Source organism: Citrus sinensis, chromosome 1 (assembly GCF_022201045.2).
Source record: "Citrus sinensis cultivar Valencia sweet orange chromosome 1, DVS_A1.0, whole genome shotgun sequence".
Lineage (NCBI taxonomy): Eukaryota > Viridiplantae > Streptophyta > Magnoliopsida > Sapindales > Rutaceae > Citrus > Citrus sinensis.
The window spans coordinates 19,965,012-19,973,869 of record NC_068556.1 but is presented as its reverse complement, the minus strand read 5'-3'; the positions used below and the strand labels follow the sequence as shown (position 1 = coordinate 19,973,869).

The window sequence follows — 8,858 nt, the reverse complement described above, 5'->3', positions numbered from 1 at the left end:
TATGGTCAGTGCAGTGAGATTTGTGGAACGAATTATGCCTTTACGCGTTCGCCCGGTAAGAATGTGGATTTCATAGTTGCTATTGAGAGCAGGCTTTCGATTCTATTTGTTTCATTTTTGGAAAATAGAGCAAAAGTTTTCTAATTACTCTTATTTGTATTTTGATCGGGGAACGAAGTGGATTGGTACGCTCTCTAAGGGAGGAGACAGGAGCTCCAGCCTAGAGACGGTCCTTAGGCCGGACAGAGGTCTGAGGAAAGCCCCGGAAAGGAGGGCTTCACCTTTTTCTCTTCTGTAGCCTTCTAAGGCGAGGCCACCCTATATCTATTCAGGTCAGGGGTGGAGGAGGAGAGCGGGTATGAGTGCTCCTTCTACCCCTTCTCTGACGAAAGACCTAGGTTGATTGATGCCGTGGATGGTCTAAACTCTGGTTTCCATTTGCTAACAGTGATATAATGTCCCATAATGAATTACCCATACCCAAGGCCCCCCTCAAGTACATGCAGAAAATCCTTCTTCGATTAGTCCCTCAGCAGATAGAACCCAGGTCAAGGTCCAGCATTTCGAAGCCATTTTCCAATTTCCACAGGTCTCTTAGACCTTGGTCCAGTCTTTTGTATCCCACCGATTTTCCTAGTACTTTCACGATCAAAGCCCTCCGCCACGGCTTCCAAAGATCCTTTCTTTCGCTCAAGGGAATAAGGACTTTAGGGTAGATGCTGTTTTGCCCAGATAAAGTTCCCTCTGATCCCCTTTCCATATCCTCAACAACAAACGCATCAAATTCATCTTCCTTATCTGCCCCATCATAGATGTGTGGTTTGGCTTTCCCCTGTTCCACCGTCTCTTTGAAGAACCTAGAATCCCAGACTGGAGCAGGTGTGTACGTTTGTTGGAATGTAAAGTCAGCCTAGCCTAGCAGAGAGAGAGCGTTGGATTGGGTTCTTCCTGCTTTCAGGAAAGTTAGGCATATTTTTATGTTAAAGTTATCCCATGGGTGTCCGCTCTGATCTTCCTAAACTCTGACGCTAAAGCCCTTCTATAGGTTCTCCTCCAGAACTCGGAGGTTCTCAGGCCTCGGACGTACTTTCCATTGGAGAGGAAGCGAGTTAGCAAGTTAAAGAAAAGAATGAGAATCCAAGTTTTTCATGCCGGGTAGAGGAGCGAAAGTAAGCCTACAACTAGGCAGCCGATAGCTAGGACCGACAGTAGCAGTAAGACTGCCAACCATTAGCAAGGCAAGTTAACTTGAAGCAAGAACTCTTAGGCAAGGAGGGGCGTAGCCTCTTTCGAGATTCTAAGAATAGCGTCTAAAAAGAGTAGTCAGAGGCAATTCGCTAATATGGAGCTGTTTATATCGGCTTTCTTTCCTCCAGCATGAAACGGGGTTGAGCGATGCGCATTCCTTTACGCATTCCGCTGACCTTTCCATTACCGTGGGAAAGCCTCACTCTCGGTGAAACGGATAACAAACTGAATAAGCCGATGCGAGTCTAACAGTTCTACCAGTAAAGAAGGAAGGGGAAGAAGCAGGCAGGGATAGATAGAATTTGGTAGGGAAAAAAAAGGGCTTTGTTGGAATAATGGTATCGATTGGAATTTGATACATTGCGGTCGGTAACCTTGGTGAATTAGGTGAAGGTACGGAAAGAGAGGGATTCGAACCCTCGGTAAACAAAAGCCTACATAGCAGTTCCAATGCTACGCCTTGAACCACTCGGCCATCTCTCCTGCATAATCTTATGATTATGACCCAGAACCCGCGAGTGAATAGCGAGTCATTCATATTCTTGCAGTAAAGGTACGACCAACCCATTATAAACTTTTTTTCAAAGCGAGGAAAAAAAACAATTATTATTTTTTTTTAAGAACTATTTCTATTCATGTTTGTCAAGACGACGATCCCGTCATATTATGATATTTATATTATTATATTTATACCGGATTAAATCAATGAATTGGAACGAATCAACTGATCGGTCTATTTTTTTTAGACTATGGTTAATGGATACCTTTAGATCATAATTATTAAAAAAAAATTCCATTTCTATACGAATTCTAAAATTCCTTTCCAGTTTTAGATCGCTCAACAACAACCCCTTAACCCGTAAATCTATTACAAATTCATAAATCATCCCAGGGATTTTTAGATTTGATTTTCTAGTGTATAAGCGTATACCCGCTATGCACAAAACACAAGAGGGTTATTCTATTTTCATCATAGAACGATTATTCGATTCTTTTTCTTCTTTGGGTCATAATTTAAGAATAAGAAAAACTTATAGAATTCTCCTAATCCGCAGGAGAAATTCTTTGATTCTTCAACTTCGATCAAATCGGAATAGGAATAGTTCCTTTCATTCTCTACTACATTTGGATGAAATCTAATCGTATTAAAATATTTCTTCTTTTTTTTTCGACTCCTGTCAAAACAAAAAGAAAAAATTGGAGTAGAAGGTCATATCTTTTTTTTTTTTTAATGAAGTCTTATTTTTATTTTATTTTATTTCGTACTGTATAATTCCTTTGTTTGTGGGATCATTTTATCACGAGGAGGTAATGAAAAGAATTATCGAATGGATTTCTACCTATGCCTAGATCGCGGATAAATGGAAATTTTATTGATAAGACCTTTTTCAATTGTAGCCAATATCTTATTACGAAAAATTCCGACAACTTCAGGAGAAAAAGAGGCCTATTACAGAAATAGAAATGGTGTGATTTGATTCTTTTTTTATTTACCGCTTTAGGTCTTATGAAAAAGACAGGGATAGAAAAGAACGAAAAAAGATTATTGAAAAAATCTACGCTTGTTGAAGGTGAAGTTATAGAGAATTCCTTCTGTCGTCTATCCCCGATTAATGCATCCTCAGATGCTTCAATTGTCGATTCTAGTATTGAGCGAAAGGTTACACTTATGGGTTCGTTCTGTATTGCGGGTCAACCCTACTACACTAGTACCAATAGGCGGCATAGGGGAAGAGTCTCTACGCCTATATCTCCAGGTGACAAGCTATCCGCCCCTACTCCTATAAAATAAAGGTAGGCTGCCCTGACGACCGACGCTCTACCTCGGGCTTTTGTTCTTGGTCGGAATCTCATTTCCTGGAGGGCTAAGAAGCAGCCCCTTACTCACCTCTTAATTTATAAAAAAAGCCCTATTAGTAAAGCTTTGAAGCAAGCTGCTATAAGTAGCGCGCTAGCGCTTTCTTAATATAATAAAAAGTAAAGGCTCTTCTCATCGAGAGTAGGGTTTTTTCAGGTACAAAAAGGGAAAAGCAATGCTTGCTTTTTCTTCTGACTTTCCGTTTTTCAACAGCAATTACACATTCCCTCGGCCTCTGATTACAGTCGAAGCGCCATTGCCCATATATGAAGAACCTAGTTCTTCAATCATATTTGCACCAAAATCTTCCGAAAGGAAGAAAATATGATGCGAGAACCCGATCCACCAACTATCTGAAATGTTGGCAAACAGGGCCATAGTAGTGACCAACACCACCCTTTCCTGATCATCATAGCTTTTTCCCTTCTTTTATGGGCACTCAAAACTCAAGTGACCTTTCTTCTACCAACACTCTATGTTTTTCAGGTCCTTCTGCATTTGTGTTTATTCTTCTTTTGAAACATATTCTTTTCTTTTGCGCAGCATTAGTCTTTTCAGACTGCCGTTCAAATCTCTTTTCAGCTTCTGCCTAAAGAAAATCGTCAGATCAATTAAAGGAGGAGTTTCACGGGAGAGGGTGGTTGTTAAAGACTCAAACGACTTCAGCAGACTTCCCGGTCACTGATCACGATCAGTCATTTTGACTCTCACTGCTACAAATTCTTTGAAAATATTCTCCATCTTGTCTAAGTGCTGAGACACGCTCGTCCCCTCTTGCATCTTGCTTGGAAAAAAGCGTTGCCGAAGAAACTTCATGTTTACCATTGTCACTGACTCATACATTCTCTGTGGAGTCTCCCAGATTTCTCATGCAGACTCAATGTCTCCCACTGAAACTAGTACCTTATCCTTGACCACCATTAGCACAGCTTCGAAGAACTTTTTTTTTACTGTCTACAACTATAGATGCTGTTCATATGCTTTCTTTTGTTGTTTGGCTACAACAAAACAAAACATCACTTGATTGAAGAAGCCATTAGCGCCAGATCTGCGGGCTTCTCTTTTCTCAAGAATAAGAATTAAAAAAAAAAGATCCCGTTCTTTGAGAAGCAACTGCATTCTCCTCTTCCAAACATCTACATTTATAGGTTCAATTTTGCGATGCTTGACAATCGTATGGCGTTAATGCAGTAATCATATCAGCAACCATAGATCCAGAAGATTGTATCACTACCATATCTGCACAACCTGGGCTCTCATACCAGATGATAACAATCTTTAGCTGAAAGAAAGAAAAAATTGTTAGGAATGCGCAGAGCTGAGACCTGCTGTTGTTGAGTGGCAGCAAATGAGAAAGACATCTAGTTTTTTTATTTTATGAAATAGAAAACTAGAAATATAGTTTTAATAAAAAAGTAAAGTTTTCAATATGAAAATAGAAAACTCTTTGAGATCACTCCACTCTCTCTAGACAACGGATTTCTTCGACGTGTGTATCCTACTCTCATCTCAAAACCCAACCTCAGAAAAACTGCAGGCTTTCCGTTTGTGCCCTTTGATTGAGTCCTTTTAAAAGACCCAACAGATCCCCCAAGGGGCGTGTCTAACTACTTCATAGATAGCATCCACAAGACACTGAATTAGCCTAGAAATGGATGCATCTTCTTGCTATCTCTCACCGACCTTTCGGTCCCCGGTTTCACTGGAAAATTGGAAGGTCACAAACCGCCCTTTACAGTTGCAAATGTGAAACGGTGCTAAAGCAGGACCCGTGACTATGAAAAATGACTGCTCAATCGAGACTTGAGTCACCTTGGAGTAAGTCAAGCCACATACTCAACAACGTCTCTGTCTGAACTGTAGAATTACTAAATCGAAACACACTAGAATAACTTCAAACACTGGATCTGCAGATCTACGTGTATTCCAAAATTCTGGTCTTCTTCAATCATGTTCTCAAACCAATCAGGGAACTTCCAAAGACCAAACGATTTAATCCCCAAACTCTTTCTGGCAGAACCCTCCGAATTTTTAGAGAAAAACCACGCTAAATTTTTTCGAGATTTTGAAACTTATTGTTTCAAAGCGGCGAAACCTCGAGATACTTTTCACTTGTCTTCGCGAGTCTGAGACCTTACTTCTTCGACTACTCGACTTTTGCTGCAAGTCCTTATCTCGACAAAATCTCCTTAAAGTCTCCTCTATCTCAGAGTCTATTCTAAAATAAAAAAGAATCCACCAATAGCCCTATAATGGATTGAGTTACATAGTGCCACCCAGGTTTTGAACCCACTTTTTAGAAGTTCATATGCACGCATGCATGTGTCATCACCTCATTGGTCGGAGGTCCAAGGGGTCCATAAAAAAAAATCTTCTTCTTTTTTTTATATTTATATTAGTATTAGAAATTTTATTTATATTAGAAGTTTTTCTTAGAAGAGAGAAAGAGTAGAAACAAAGGGTACGCTCTCTAGAAGATTTGCTCGGGGCTGTTCACTTTCACTTGGTCGCCTGGTATCTTGCTTTGCTTGCGGGGGCAGGAGTGGAAACGCCTGAGAGAGCGCTTCGCGAAAGAATCGTGTGGCGCGGTGAAAGGGTTCCCGTTGGGGTTTCCGGCCCCCCGGGTCTTCACCTAATTGTGGAAGAAGGGAGGAGAGTTGAGTATCAACTCTCTCTCTCGCGCCTTCCTTCTCTTCAGCTTGTTCCTGTTCGTCTATTCGGGACGGGGCAGGCAGCCCACATACATGAAGAGAAAAAGAGAGGGGGTCGAAGAAGTGGAAGCAACCGATGCTTTGGTCATTCAGTTGACTCCTTGCTGTCATGCTGGCAAAAGCAGGGGTTTCGGCCGGTTTTACCTACTATTGGATTTGAACCAATGACTCTCGCCGTATGAAAGCGATACTCTAACCGCTGAGTCAAGTAGGTCAAGTTGAGTAAAGTAAGAGAAAATAGACCCCTATAAGAGAAAGCCGCGCAACCAGAGTCCCCCTTACTATACAAGGGGGGGGGCGGAGCGCTAAGAAAGCGTTATCACTATACGAAATGAAGCAGCGGCTAGCACGCTAAGATCAATCACTTGGAGAACGTGGAGCCTTTCTTTCTCGGTCGTCTGTCTTAATATAAGTGGATTCCGATTCATGCGGTCGTTCTCTGCTGAATTGGTCTTTTCACTCCCCACTCTCCACCATAACAAAATGTTTCCACTATATCTCTCAGGAGTACTCAAAGGCGGGTCCAAGTAGGCAAAAATTCACTAAGAAGTAAGGCATACAACAATGGATCAATTCATTCAACAAGATCCGTTCGGATCGGACCAGGATGAATGGGATTGGTGTTACGTGTTTGCCTTTCACCAGGAAACTTGCCGTGACAACTAGCCCGCGAAGCCTTAAAATTGCACGAGGTAACATGAAATGACTTGAACCTGTTGCTGGGCACTTTCATTTATATAGAAATACGGATAGGGTCGTGGTAGGGAACCAACGAGGGAAGGAAGATCACAAAGACCACGCTCCGAACAAAAGGCGGGGAAGGCGAGAAAATAGAAGTGTGCCTTTTTTTTTAATTAAACTAATGGAATAGCATTGCTTACTTTGCTAGCAAGGTATTCCCGATTTTCATCAGACGGAAGAGGGGTTGGACCAGACCAGCTAAGAGCTAGATTAGATATTACAGATGCGACTGCTATTACAGGACAAAAGACCAGAAAAAGTCAAATATTTATTGTAAGGAAAGAGGTCTTCGTGTCGTGGACAGCTCAACCGAAGAGAGCAGATGAGCCTTTTCCACCCTTTGCAGAAGCAGGAAATAAGCTGCCTAAAAGTAAGCATTAGATGAATGCCCGGGCCTTGAGACGAGGTTCTATCAAAAAGAATAAGCATCGTCAGAACGATCCAAAGAAAGTAGGCAGGGGTAAAGACCAAAGAAAGAGCAAAGGAACTCAGACTCACCTAGAGTAAGTAATATTTATTTCCTGTCTAAAGCTCACTACTGACTTGAGTTAGAAGAACCAGGTTCGCTACGTCGACCTCTTTAATGACATGAAACTCAAGGCTCTTGTAAAGCGGATTCTTTTCATTTCGGATACCTTGAGGACCGTACCCCTTCACCTAACGCTCGGGATGCAATCCGTTGTGTTCCTGACAACGTTGCCTAATAATCAATATTGCCTGTTGAGGGCCGTGCTCGAAAAGGGAGGATTGGTGGGCTGACCACCTGTTTTCTACCGGTGCTCCCACTAAAGCAATTGTAGCAGCTGAGAGCTACTGGTGCAGATCCTAATTGAAATGATTGTGCAGTGGGAAATTCTTGTTATTGTTCAAAACGCTCTCTCGAGCTCAGCGAATGGATCTATCTTTGTACTGGGTTCTCTTTGTTATGATGAAATCGTCCTCTTTACAAGAGAATGACTGGATTGGATGCTCCTAGAATAGAGAAGGATCGATGCAGTTGCTGGTACAGCTCACTGAACACAAACCCAATCTTGATCAAAGTCAAGGTGTTGTTCGGATATTGATCGTAGCAAGCGTCACTTCCTTCATTGGATGGGTTCAGGCTTGCTTGTCTCGCTCTCATATTGGAAGGCTAGGTTTGGAACGGAACTAAATTGCTAGAAAGATCTCTTCTTTCGTTTAAACTAAGTGGGCCCTAAACCAAAGCTTTGATCGCTGTGCTTCCCCCTTATTGTTAGTCCGATACACCACTTCGAATGGTTACTTCCCCCCTTACTTAACATAGGCCGATTCACATCGTTTTTATAGGCAAACTCTGCAGTTGGAAGAACTTATTCCCACTGGCTCGGTCTCCCTTGCACTAAGCTCCTCAGCAAGTCTTCCAGTAAACCGACGACTGGAGTCTGGCCGTCCTGAGTGATAAGCACTGCTAAACCTCAGTTCAGTGCCTAATTTCTTCCGTAGCACCCTCTATTAGAGGGCAGACTGGTGTCTTGATCGGACGTAATGCTCCCCTTTCGTCATAAGGCGTGGTTTCTCACCACCTAATGATGATCAAATCACGATTATGGGGTAGCCCGGTTCTAATTCCATATGCGGATTCTAATTGAAATAAAGACCCCGAAATGGAGTTTCAGATGATGCAGAGCCAATTCTAATTCCGGATCCAATCCCATCTCCTGAGCTATACCTATAACTTCTTAAAATGTAGATGTAGATTTGCCCGAACTTCTTTAATAAGGCGAGATGGAGACCCTGATTTGGACTCTCGTGATCGAGCTTATGATTGTAAAGAACGCGGAGCCATAGTCAAACGATCCAAACCAGGTTGAGAGCGTCGAAGCTTATCCACCTGAAGCACTCACTTCTATTCCTGTCCTGCTGTGGAAGCAGTGGCCGGAAGCTTCACTGTGGAGGCAGGCGGTCTGATGGAGCTGATTAGATCCACAACCGAGATGGAGCCATCCCTGGAACCCAGGTTTAATCCTGAGACTGGCCCACAAGAATCCATCTCAGGATTATAACCCGCAATACAAAGACTAACCATGGAGGTTACTGAAGCTGCTGAATCGACCTCTGAGAAGTAAGAAGAACAAGAGCTACTGCGGTTGAGAAACAAGCCGTCGTTCGTGGCTGCACCTGTCAAGTTACACGATCTTTCTGTTTGCCTGCTTTGATTAGGCTTTATTCCCGAGCGCTCTTTTTATTTTAAATGCTCTGGTGGAGCTGGAGAAGCAAGATTAGCCCTTATTAGTAATTAGTAAAGCCTTGCCTTTCTAATCGACATCTTTTGATCGTTT

General features: G+C 42.3%; 1 non-coding gene across 1 annotated transcript; it reads right to left on the bottom strand.

Annotated features, from left to right (window-relative positions):
- Nucleotides 1–1,644: 1,644 nt before the first annotated feature.
- TRNAS-GGA (transfer RNA serine (anticodon GGA)) lies at nucleotides 1,645–1,731 on the bottom strand. Its single transcript has one exon. It is a non-coding gene; the product is annotated as a tRNA-Ser (tRNA).
- Nucleotides 1,732–8,858: the final 7,127 nt, after the last annotated feature.